Source organism: Theropithecus gelada, chromosome 8 (assembly GCF_003255815.1).
Source record: "Theropithecus gelada isolate Dixy chromosome 8, Tgel_1.0, whole genome shotgun sequence".
Classification (NCBI taxonomy): domain Eukaryota; kingdom Metazoa; phylum Chordata; class Mammalia; order Primates; family Cercopithecidae; genus Theropithecus; species Theropithecus gelada.
In genome coordinates, this window is record NC_037676.1 from 69016015 (window position 1) to 69028974 (window position 12960).

The 12960-nt window shown below is 40.5% G+C and overlaps 1 protein-coding gene across 2 annotated transcripts in view; it reads left to right on the forward strand.

The window, feature by feature from the left end:
• The window catches only part of LOC112630067 (serine/threonine-protein kinase Sgk3), a 191998-nt gene that overhangs the window by 58739 nt on the left and 120299 nt on the right, over window positions 1-12960 (forward strand). The window lies entirely within an intron of this gene.

Below are 12960 nucleotides of genomic sequence, written 5' to 3' on the forward strand. Positions count from 1 at the left end.
TGATTCAAATGTTTTAAATATGTATTTTGTACCTAATAGAAAAAGACTAAATATTTTACGTTTAGCTGGGTGTGGTGACATGTGCCTGTAGCCCCAACAATTTGGAAAGCTGAGGCGAGAGGATCGCTTAAGCTCAAGAGTTTGAGGTTACAGTGAGCCATGATTGCTCTGCTGCACTCCAGACTGAATGACAGAGCAAGACCCTATCTGTAAAAAAATGATTTAAAAGCTGATTGTGTTAAATCCTGAACCTATAGAATTTGAATATCTTATGCTGTTAACTGCAGAACTGTCAGACTCTTGCTATTAGTAACCAATGTCCTGTGAACTTTACCAGTGATTAAAAGTACTGTTGTCATATTCTAAAACCTAACAATGATAACCAGTACCACTTATATTAATCTGTGGAAATAGAGCAATAACTTTGTTGATTTTTGTTGCATGTTAGCTAAGTTCCTATTAACCAAGTAAAGATGATAGAACATGTTGGATCTGAATTCCTTTTTGGTTTTTTTTGGGTTTTTTTTTTTGAGACAGGGTCTTGCTCTGTTGCCCAGGATGGAGTGCAGTGGTTCAATCTCAGCGCATTGCAGCCTCAATCTCCTAGGCTCAAGTGACCCTCCCACCTAAGCCTCCTGAGTAGCTGGGACTACAGGTGCGCACCACCTGGCTAATTTTTGTATTTTTTGTAGACACAGGGTTTTGCTGTGTTGCTCAGGCTGGTCTTGAATTCCTGGGCCCAAGTGATCCACCCACCTTGGCCTCCCAAAGTGCTGGGATTCTAGGCATAAGCCACCATGAGCCAGGTCTGAATTCTTATATACTACATTATCCTATGATTCTCTTATCTAATAAAAAGTATTATGATCCTGGGCAAAGATGGTGGTATAGTCTGGATGTGTCTCCCACAACGCATGTGTTGGAAACTTAATCCCCAATACAACAGCATTGGGAGGTGGGGCCTTTTGGGAGGTGTTTAGATCACGAGGGCTCTGCCCTCGTAAATGGATGAATGCTGTCATGAAAGTGGGAGTGGTTTTGCCCTTTCTTGCTTTCTGCCATATGAGGACACACAGTTTGTCCTTTTTCGCCCTTTCTACCTTCCTCCATTCAAGGACACAGCAAGAGGCTCTCAACAGGTGCTGGAACCTTGATCTTGGACTTCCTAGCCTCCAGAACTGCGAGACATAAATTTCTATTCTTTATAAATTACCCAGTGTCAGGTATTCTGTTATAGCAGCACAAATGGACTAAGACAGATGGTGAGAAAGACGCTGAGAAAATTCAAATGATTGGAAAAGTTTAAAAAGAAGTAAAAAGTCACAAATAGTAAATGCAGAAGACAGAATAAACCCACAGCATACACTAGAGTAATTTACACTTAACACTTAAAAATAACAGCTTTATTGAGATATAATTCACATATGATTAAAGTTGCTTTTTAAACCACAATTCAGTGGTTTATTCACAGAGCTAGGCAGCCATCACCACTATCTAATTCCAGAACTTTCATCATCCTCAAAAGAAACCCTGGGCCCATTGTCAGTCACTCCCATCTCTCCTTCCAACCCGCCCCGAGTAATGACAAATTACTTTTTTTCTCTGCAGATTTACCTAGTCTGGACATTTTATTTTAAAAATGTGATCATACAATATATGATCTTTTGTGAGTGACTTCTTTCACTTAGTATAATGTTTTCAACGCTCATCCATGTTGTAGCATGTGGTACTTCATTTCTTTTTTTTTTTTTTTCCGAGATGGAGTTTCACTGTTGTCACCCAGGCTGGAGTGCAATGGTGAAATCTCAGCTCACTACAATCTCCACCTCCCAGGTTCAAGTATTTCTCCTGCCTCAGCCTCCCGAGTAGCTGGGATTACAGGTGCCCACCACCACGCCCAGCTAATTTTTGTATTTTCAGTAGAGACAGGGTTTCACCATGTTGACCAGGCTGGTCTTGAACTCCTGACCTCAGATGATCCACCCACCTTGGCCTCCAAAAGTGCTGGGATTACAGGTGTGAGCCACCACTCTCTGCCATTTCTTTTTATTGGTGAAAAAAATCCTGTTGTTGGGATGCCAAGGTGGGAGGATTGCTTGAGGCTAGGGGTTCAAGACAAGCCTGGGCAATAGAGTGAGACCCCACCTCAACAACAAGAACAGCAACAATAAATAAATAAATAGCGGAGTGTGGTGGTGTGTACCTATAGTCCTAGCTACTCAGGAGGCTGAAGTGGGAGGAATGCTTGAGTCTAGGAGTTCACCCAGTGAACTATGATCACACCACTGCACTCCAGCCTGGGCAACAGAGTGAGACCCTACCTGTTAAAAAAAAAAAAAATTGGGGGCTGGGCGCGGTGGCTCATGCCTGTAATCCCAGCACTTTGGGAGGCTGAGGCGGGTAGATCACAAGGTCAGGAGATGGAGACCATCCTGGCTACGATGGTGAAACCCTTTCTCTACTAAAAATACAAAAAGTTAGCTGGGCGTGGTGGCGGGCACCTGTAGTCCCAGCTACTCGGGAGGCTGAGACAGGAGAATGGCATGAACCGAGGAGGCGGAGCTTGCAGTGAGCTGAGATCGTGCCACTGCACTCCAGGCTGGGTGACAGAGCAAGACTCCATCTCAAAAAAAAAAAAAAAGAAAAAAAAATCTGTTGTATGAATATACCATATTTTGCTTCTTCATTCATCTATTGATTGATGTTTGGGTTGTTTTCACCTTTTGGCTATTACATATAATACTGCTATGAATATTTTTGACTAAGTTTTTGTATGAACATATATGTTTTAATTTCTCTTAGATGTATACCTAGGAGCAGAAGTTCTGGGTCATATGGTAACTCTTGTTTAACTTTTTGAGGAGTTGCCAGACTGTTTTCTAGAATGCCTACATTTATTGATTGATTGATTGATTGAGACAGAGTTTCACTCCTGTCGCCCAGGCTGGAGTACAGTGGCGTGATCTCAGCTCACTGCAACCTCTGCCTCCTGGGTTCAAGTGATTCTTCTGCCTCAGCCTTCTGAGTAGCTGGGATTACTGGTGTGCACCAGCACACCCAGCTAATTTTTTATATTTTTAGTGGAGATGGGGTTTCACCATGTTGGCCAGTCTTCAAACTCTTGACCTCAGGTGATCCACCTGCCTTGGCCTCTCAAAGTGCTAGGATTACACCAGCCACCCAGCACTTTGTGTGAGCCACCACACCCAGCCCTACCTTATTCTACAATCTCACCAATAATGTATGAGGTTTCAAATTTCTCTACATCCTCATCAACACTTTTCTTTCTTTCTATTTTAGCCATTTAAGTGGATGTGAAGTGATATTTCATTGTGGTTTTGATCTGAATTTTCTGAAAGTCTATTGATGTTGAGCATCTTTTCAGGTACTTATTGGCCAACTGTATATCTTCTCTACAGAAATGTCTACTCAGATTCTGTCCTTATTTAAAAAAATTTGGTTCTTTTAGGCCGGGCGCGGTGGCTCAAGCCTGTAATCCCAGCACTTTGGGAGGCCGAGACGGGCGGATCACGAGGTCAGGAGATCGAGACCATCCTGGCTGACACGGTGAAACCCCGTCTCTACTAAAAAATACAAAAACTTAGCCGGGCGAGATGGCGGGCGCCTGTAGTCCCAGCTACTCGGGAGGCTGAGGCAGGAGAATGGCGTAAACCCAGGAGGTGGAGCTTGCAGTGAGCTGAGATCCGGCCACTGCACTCCAGCCTGGGTGACAGAGCGAGACTCCGTCTCAAAAAAAAAAAAAAAAAAAAATTTGGTTCTTTTATTGTTGAATTATAAGAATTATTTACATATTTTGAATATATGTCCCTTATGAGATATATAATTTACAAGTATTTTCTTCTATTCTATGGGTTTTCCTTTCACTTTCTTGATTTCCTTGGAGCACAAAAGTTTTAATTTTTAATGAAACCCATCTACTCGGTTTTTTTCTTTGTTGCTTGTGCTTTTGGTGTCATATCATCTAAGAAATTATTAACTCAAGGTCACAGAGATTTACTCCTATGCTTTCTTCTAAGAGCTTTATAGTTCTAGGTCTTACTTTTAGATCTGTGATCTGTTTTGAGTTAATTTTTGTTTATGGTGTGAGGTAGGGGTCCAACTTCATTCTTTTGCATGTGTATGTCCAATTGTCTCAGCACTGTTGTTTGTTTGTTTGTTTTGAGACAGTCTCACTCTGGAGTGCAGTGGTGCAGTCTCAGCTCACTGCAACCTCCCCCTCCCGTGTTCAAGCAATTCTCCTGCTTCAGCCTGCAGAGTAGCTGGAATTACAGGTGCCCACCACCAAGCTTGGCTATTTTTCTTTCTTTTTGTATTTTTGGTAGAGATGGGATTTCGCCATGTTGGCCAGGCTGGTCTCGAACTCCTGACCTCAGGTGATCTGCCTGCCCCAGCCTCCCAAAGTGCTGGTGTTACAGGCATGAGTCACCGTGCCTGGCCAAAAGTATTTTTTAATTTTCTTTATGACTTCCTCATTAACCCATTGATTACTTAAAAGAATATTGTTTAATTTCCACGTATTTGTGAATTTACCAGATTTCCTTTGTTATCCACTTTCTAATTTAATTACATTTTTGTCAGAGAACACACTTTGTATGATTTTTTTACTTTTTAATTTAATGAGGACTTCTGAGGACTTCTTATGGGATAATATATGGACTATCTTGGAGAATGTTTCATGTGTACGTTAGAAGAATATGTATTCTGCTGCTTTATGTGGAATGTTCTATAGATGTCTATTAGGTTTAGTTGGTTTATAGTATTGTTCATATCTTTTTCCTTGTTGATCTTCTGTCTAGTTATTCCCCTAAATACTTTTTAAAGCACTATTTTAATGTTTCATATTAGAATAAATATGAAAATTCATTGCCAAGATAAAAGACTCAAATGGAAACATACGTTGTTTTAGTGGGCTATTCAAACCAAATTAAATTTGAAAATTATTTTCTCTGTTTACCTTTGGATATTAACATTTAAATGTAGCTTATGTTTAGTGGTATTTTCTCAAGTCTGTGATTCTTTTGTGTCTGTGTATTAGGATTTACTAGTAGAATGTGCTGGAATATTTTTTTCAAACAGTATTGCCAACCATCTCAAACTAGCATTCATATTTTGAGAACCTTATTTGTTAGGAATTAAAAGTTTACTTGCTAACGTGGCTGAGACGACATCTCAAAAAAAACATGTGACAGAATGCACTGCATCTTCATGACAATTAGAAATGGAAAGCAGTTAAATTTTCTTGTTTTTCATTGGAACAGTATTTGATTTGCACCTATAAAAATTATATGAAATAGACATGTCAAAATTTGCAGTGGTAGAAAGGCCATGTGAGATCTACTTGGGGGAGGCAATTAAAAATGTTTCAACATACGAACGCTGGTAAATTATTTTCCTCAACTAAAAATATTTGGACATTTTAGTGCCACTGACTATGAGTTTGTGAAAACAATATAATTTAACTTTGCTTAGCTGGGCATGCTGGTGTGTACCTGCAGTCTCAGCTACTCGGGAGGCTGAAGCAGGAAAATCACTTGAACCCAGGAGGCAGAAGTTGCAGTGAGCCAAGATTGTGCCACTCCACTCCAGCTTGGGTTACAGCACAAGACTCTGTCTCCAAAAAAAAAAAATTTAACTTTGCCTTGTAGCACATATAAAAATTACTTTGTATTTTAAAAATAAATTGTTGGCCGGTGGCTCATGCCTGTGTTCCCAGCACATTGGGAGGCCAAGGCGGGTGGATAACCTGAGGTCAGGAGTTCAAGACCAGCCTGCCAATATGGTGAAACCTCCTCTCTACTAAAAATACAAAAATTAGCTGGGCATGGTGGCATGCACCTCTAATCCCAGCTACTCGGGAGGCTGAGGCAGGATAATCGCTTGAACCTGGGAGGTGGAGGTTGCAGTGAGCCAAGATCATGCCACTGCACTCCAGCGTGGGCAACAGAGTCAGAGTCTATCTCAAAAAAAAAAATAATAATAATAATAAATAAAGTATTGTTTTGATATTAAAAAAACAAATATACACATTGCAGTGATTTTTCAAACTGCACTTGTAGTTAGAGTGATCTCTTATTTAATTAATCCTATTGTATAATAATGACCATATTGGAAGGCCATTCAGCCTAGGCTGATAGAGGGTATCAGTCAGAATGCAGAGGAAAAATTCTACAAAGTGCGTATGGTACATATAGCCAGAAAAGTTGCATCATTTTGGTATTATTGGAGGGGATAGCAATTCAGGAGAAAGTATAGATTGGATGACAAACAGAAGAATCAAGCAAGAATGTGATAGTGGGAAAAAGTTATAGAAGAAGTGGGCAAGAAAGTGATAGTGGGAAAAAGTATAGAAGTGGATGAAGGAGGAGGAAGCTGCAGTAGTCTTTGCAGGTGGTGGCAAAGAGGCTGGTGCCCAGAAATGCATTCCTAGGCCTTCTAAATCTATTTCTACCTCTGGGAAGGAAATTTCTGAGAATGAAGTGTTGTTGAAATACATCTTCTTCAGTAGTATAGTTATTATTGTAATAGAATTATCTCTTTTCATTTTGATCATGTGGCAGTCGCCCCTGTTAGCAACACTGAATGTCCGAAGGAGTAAATGTGATTGTTTTAGTAAGTCGTTTCTAATCCTATGAAATGATTTAGGAAAGAAATGATGGATGTAAAAATGCTTGGCATAGTGAAGGGCACAAAGTAGCCATTTGATAAATAAATGTTGGCTGATATTAATCTGTTCATCATGTTCTATAATATTTAATAGCTGTAGGGAATCTAGAAGGCTTGGGTTCTACCATTAGATTCACTAATTTCAGTAACTCTTAGTAAATGATTTTATTTTCTTAGATTTTAAATTACTCAAAGTTCCTTCTACCTCTAAAATTCTATGGTTCTATTAAACTCATGTAGAAAAAAAGACTTTAAAGATTATTATTTTAATAGAGGTGGAAGTTTTTGTTCCCAACTTTTTAAATTTTAACTAGGGTACACTGCATGAATAAGATTCTTTATAGCATTATCTAAATCCAAGCACTGATTTATTTGAAAACAAAGGGTTTCTTTGCAGTGTCATTTAGCTTGGCATTGCTATGAATCCAAGAATTATTCTACATGAACCAGAGAACAGTAATGCAGTTGTACTTAAATTTAGAGTTCCACACAGCCATTCACCAGGGATGAATTGAGGTGAACAAGTACATCTAATTTAATTTGCAAAAGTTCTAAAATGTACTGATGGAATTTGTTGCAGGAATCACAGTGAAAAGCAGTTTGGAAATGTGGCTCAGATCATGCAAAGCTGTTGGATAAACTATCACTGCTTTTTGTTGTATTTTTTTCTGGATCTGTGTGATTGCTAGTAAAAATTGATAGTAATATAAATTTTTTTAAATGCTTTTTTTTCTTTTTCTTTCTTTCTTTTTCTTTTTACCATTTTGAAATGATGTATGGTGTGGTTGTTAGAGATGGATCAGCATGATTGGTCATCTTTGTTTTTAAAGGCAGCCAGTGGTTGGCCTCCAATAATGCTACGTGAAATTTTATTTCTGTGGTATACCTTGTTTAAAAATGGTTAAAATTGTGAAAACCAAAATAAATTTTCTTTCTACTTCTATTAAAATTTTCTTTCCAACTCTTTACACATTCATTTGAGGTTTCCTGGGAAAAGTAGGAGGCAAACCATCCAAAGGTACTGTGAGTTTTCTAAAAACATTTTAAATTCTTGCTATTAAAGTTCATTTATCATAATTCTATATACAGTACTCCCCCTTATCCATGGTGTTGCTTTCTGCAGTTCAGTTACTGGAGGTCAACTGTTGTCAAAAGTAGGTGCAGGGCCAGGCACAGTGGCTCATGCCTGTAATCCCAGCACTTTGAGAGGCCAAGGTGGGCAGATCACTTGAGATCAGGAGTTCAAGACCATCCTGGCCAACATGGTGAAACCCTGTCTTTACTAAAAATACAAAAATTAGCTGGGCTTGGTGGCGCACTCCTGTAATCCCAGCTACTCAGGAGGCTGAGGCAGGAGAATCACTTGAACCCAGAAGGTAGATGTTGCACTGAGCCGAGATTGTGTCATTGTATTCCAGCCTGGGCAGCAGACCAAGACTCTGTCTCAAAAAAAAAAAAAAAAAAAAAAAAGTAGGTGCGTACAGTACAATAAGATGTTTTGAGAGAGACCACATTCACGTAACTTTTATTACTGTATGACGTTATAATTGTTCTATTATCAGTTATTGTTAATCTTTTACTGTGCCAGATTTATAAATTAAACTTTATCATAGGTATGTATATAGGAAAAAACATAGTCTATGTAGGGTTTGGTACTATCTGTGGTTTCAGGCATCCACTGGTGATCTTGGAATGTATCCTGAGGATAAGTGGCCAGTAGGGTAGACTGTTGATATATATAGTTCAGTTTTAAAAGGAAGGAAAAGTGGAAAACAAGTTGCAAAACACAAAATTAGGTAGTGAATTGTGGTTATGAATCATTATTGTTGATTGTGTAAGTTTGTACAGAACTAGAAGAATCTATCAGGCATATAGCTCTCTTAAAATGACAGATTTCCCAAATCCTTAATGAAAAGGATGTTGTATATAGCGGAAGTCTCTCATCGTGCACTTTTAATGGTTACATTATAAAGCTTGGGTCCCCTGGAGAAGGTTTCTGGGTAAGTGATTGTGCTGAGCCTTATTCTGTACTACCCTATGTAGCATTTGCCCCTAAGCCTTTCTAGGACCTATCAAATCTAGCCCTTTTTTAATAGACAGTATTAAATAGACTTTCAGAATTATTTTTATAGTTGAAAAAACAAGAAGCACTTTCCCATTTCACCTAAGGTAGTTAGCTACAGACTTGACATTTTGACATTAAAAAGCCATTTTTTTCAAATGTCATTAAATTATATTTTCTTATTTTCTTTTTTTTTCTTTACTTAACCCTTCAGAATTACATCCAAAATATCATTAAATTTTACTTCTCAGGTTTCAATTTAGATGTTTCTTTCTATGATTAAAGAAGGATGAATCTTTGAACAGTGGCATTCAATAGATCTATCCAAATGTTGGTATAATAATACGTAAAGGCAGAACAGTCTTTATTTTTATTTATTTATGTTTTTTGAGACAGAGTCTCGTTCTGTCGCCCAGGCTGGAGTGCAGTGGCACGATCTTGGCTCACTGCAAGCTCCGCTTCCCAGGTTCATGCCATTCTCCTGCCTCAGCCTCCCGAGTAGCTGGGCCTACAGGTGCCCGCCACCATGCCCAGCTAATTTTTTTTTTTTTGTATTTTTAGTAGAGACGGGGTTTCACCGTGTTAGCCAGGATGGTCTGGATCTCCTGACCTTGTGATCCACCTGCCTCGGCCTCCCAAAGTGCTGGGATTACAGGCATGAGCCACCGCACCCGGCCCAGAACAGTCTTTAAAATTTACATGTTATAAGATGGTCACAAATGGAATGAACGTCACTGATGCAGGCATTGTTATGTGTAGAAGTAGCAAGTTGGCTTCAGTGACTCATTATCTATTTTTAGCTGCTGTGGGGGATTATGTTTAACAGTAGTTAAGAATGGGGGCTGTGGGGGCCGGGCGCGGTGGCTCAAGCCTGTAATCCCAGCACTTTGGGAGGCCGAGACGGGTGGATCACGAGGTCAGAAGATCGAGACCATCCTGGCGAACACGGTGAAACCCCGTCTCTACTAAAAAAATACAAAAAACTAGCCGGGCGAGATGGCGGGCGCCTGTAGTCCCAGTTACTTGGGAGGCTGAGGCAGGAGAATGGCGTAAACCCGGGAGGCGGAGCTTGCAGTGAGCTGAGATCCGGCCACTGCACTCCAGCCCGGGCGACAGAGCGAGACTCCGTCTCAAAAAAAAAAAAAAAAAAAAAAAAGGATGGGGGCTGTGGACTTACCCAGATTACAGTTTGAATGGTGGTTCATCTCTCATGACTTTCTTCACCTATACAGTAGGCATAGTAATGTGACATACCTCATAGGCTTATTATTAAGCTTGGAATACAGTTGGCCCTCCATATCTGAGGATTCTGCATATGCAGATTAAAAATATTTAAAAAATTAATATAACAAAAACAATACAAACAAATGCAGTACAGCAGTTACTTACATAACATATACATTGTATTAGGTATTTTAAGTAATCTAGATATGATTTAAAGTATACAGGAGGATGTGCATAGGTTATATGCAAATACTGTTTTATTTTTATAACAAAGTAGGTGCTCAATAAATATCAGTAATTAATAATATGTATATATTTTTTGAGACAAGGTCTTGCTCTGCTGCCCAGGCTGGAGTACAGTGTTGCCATCATAGCCCACTGCAGCCTTGAACTCCTGGGCTCAAGCAATCCTTCTTCGTTAGCCTCCCCAGTAGCTGGAACTACAGGCACATGCCACCATGCCCAGCTTTTTTTTTTTTTGAGATGGAGTTTCACTCTTGTTGCCCAGGATGGAGTGCAATGGCGCAATCTCGGCTCACCACAACCTCTGCCTCCAGGGTTCAAGCGATTCTCCTGCTTCAGCCTACCAAGTGACTGGGATTATAGGCATGTGCCACTATGCCCAGCTAATTTTGTATTTTTAGTAGAGACAGGGTTTCTCCATGTTGGTCAGGCTGGTCTTGAACTCCCGACCTCAGGTGATCTGCCCATCTTGGCCTCCCAGAGTGCTGGGATTACAGGCATGAGCCACCATGCCTGGCCCACCCAGCTACTTAAAAAAAAAATTTTTTTTAAATACTTAGTTGAAAAGAGGCCTTGCTATGCTCCCCAGGCTGATCTTGAACCCCTGGGCTCAAGGGCTCCTCTTGTTTTGGCCTCCCAAAGTATTGGGATTACAGGCAAGAGCCACTGTGCCCAGCCAATAATATTCTTTTTTTTTAAACAGGCGTGAGCCACCACACCTGGCCCAATATTCTTAATAGATATAATTTTATTGCCTTGACTTTGTTTCTCTGTTAATTACTTCAAAGGAAGATATATAACACAACTTTTTCTTTACTAAATCCTAAGAAGCCGGCCAGGTATGATGGTTTATGCCTATAATCCCAGCACATTGGGAGGCTGAGGCAGGAGGATCGCCTAAGCTCAGGCATTCAAGACCAGCTTGGGCAACATGGTGAGACCTCATTGCTGGGAAAAAAAAAAAAAAAAAATCCTGAGAAGCAATAAGGAAGAGTTCTGGATAATAGCAAAGGAAAATTCTTTAAAGATGACTCCTGATATTAGGTGATAAGCCCATTCCCCGTGACATTGAACCTCAGGTATCTGACTTTAGCCTATTGCCCTTTCTTTGGGCTACACTAGCTCTCTTTGGGCAATTAAAGCTACTCTTCGGGCTGTATTATATGCGTCTTGTATGGCTTAGCAGATGCATGGCTCCTACCCGGACTCAGACCCCTTTATCTTTTTTTTTTTTTTTTTTTTTTTTGGAGACAGAGTCTCACTATGTTTCCCAGACTGGAGTGCAGTGGCGCAATCTCAGCTCACTGCATCCTCCAGCTCCTAGGTTAAGCAATTCCCTTGCCTCAGCCTCCAGAGTAGGTGGGACTACAGGTACATGCCGCCACGCCCAGCTAATTTTTTGTATTTTAGTAGAGATGAAGTTTCATCATGTTGCCCAAGCTGGTCTTGAACTCCTGACCTCAGGCCATCTGCCCACCTTGGCCTCCCAAAGTGCTGGAATTACAGGCGTGAGCCACCGCACCTAGCCCTGGACCTTTTTCTTTTATCCTTCAGAGTGGTATGTCTAATTGCCTAATACTAGATAACTGGCTTAATATAGTTCTACCCCACAGGTAGTTCAAATTCAACATTTATAAAAATATATATATTGTCTTTACTATTCTCCTGATGCCTCACCCCCACATTTTCACCAATTTCATTTTCCTTTTACGGTCCGTATTCAATTTATGTTCTCATCACCCACCCAGAAACCTGAGAGGTATTCTCGACTTCTTGGTCTCCTTTACTGCTTGTATTTCATCATTTACAAAGCTCTCCTGATTTTACGTGGTAAATATTTCTCAAGTCTATCCCATCTGTACCATTTCTACCATAGTATTTTGAAACCCTCATGATTTTCTGCTTCTTTCAGTGGCCCCCTCTTAAATGATATCTCTATACTTAATCTTGACACCCCCCCATTCTCCATATTGCTTTCAAAGTGCTCTAAAGCGCAGATGTGACTGTTGTGATTCCTATGCATAAATACCATCTTCATTTCCTGCAAGATCAAGTCCGAGGTCCTTAGCACGGCTCGTTAGCCACATTGTGACCCTCTGACTTCTGCTTACCTACTGGCATTCCCAGGCTTATGCTGTCAGCTCCAACAATGGTAGTTACTTCAGCATAGACTATGCTAACGAACCCCACTTGTGCTTGGAATACTGTCCTTCTGTTGTTCACTAGGCAGAACACTTTCTTTCTTTTTTCTTTTTTTTTTTTTTTGAGACAGAGTCTTGCTCTGTCACCCAGGCTGGAGTGCAGTGTTGCAATCTCAGCTCACTGCAAGCTCCGCCTTCCAGGTTCACTCCCTTCTCCTGCCTCAGCCTCCCGAGTAGCTGGGACTACAGGCACCTGCCACTATACCCGGCTAATTTTTTTGTAGTTTTAGTAGAGACGGGGTTTCATCATGTTAGCCAGGATGGTCTCGATCTCCTGACCTCGTGATCTGCCTGCCTTGGCCTCCCAAAGTGCTGGGATTACAGGTGTGAACCACCGTGCCTGGCCTAGAGCCACTTTCTTTAGGACATCTTTCCTGTAACCATTTTTACCCTTCATACTCTGCCTCCCAAAATTGAAACACTTGCCTTTCCCCTGCGCTTCCACTGTCACCTCTGGATACATCTTAAGAGATTGCTGTAGTTCATTTTGTGTTGCTGTAACAGAATGCTTGAGGCTGGGTAATTTATAAAGAAGAGAAACCTCTT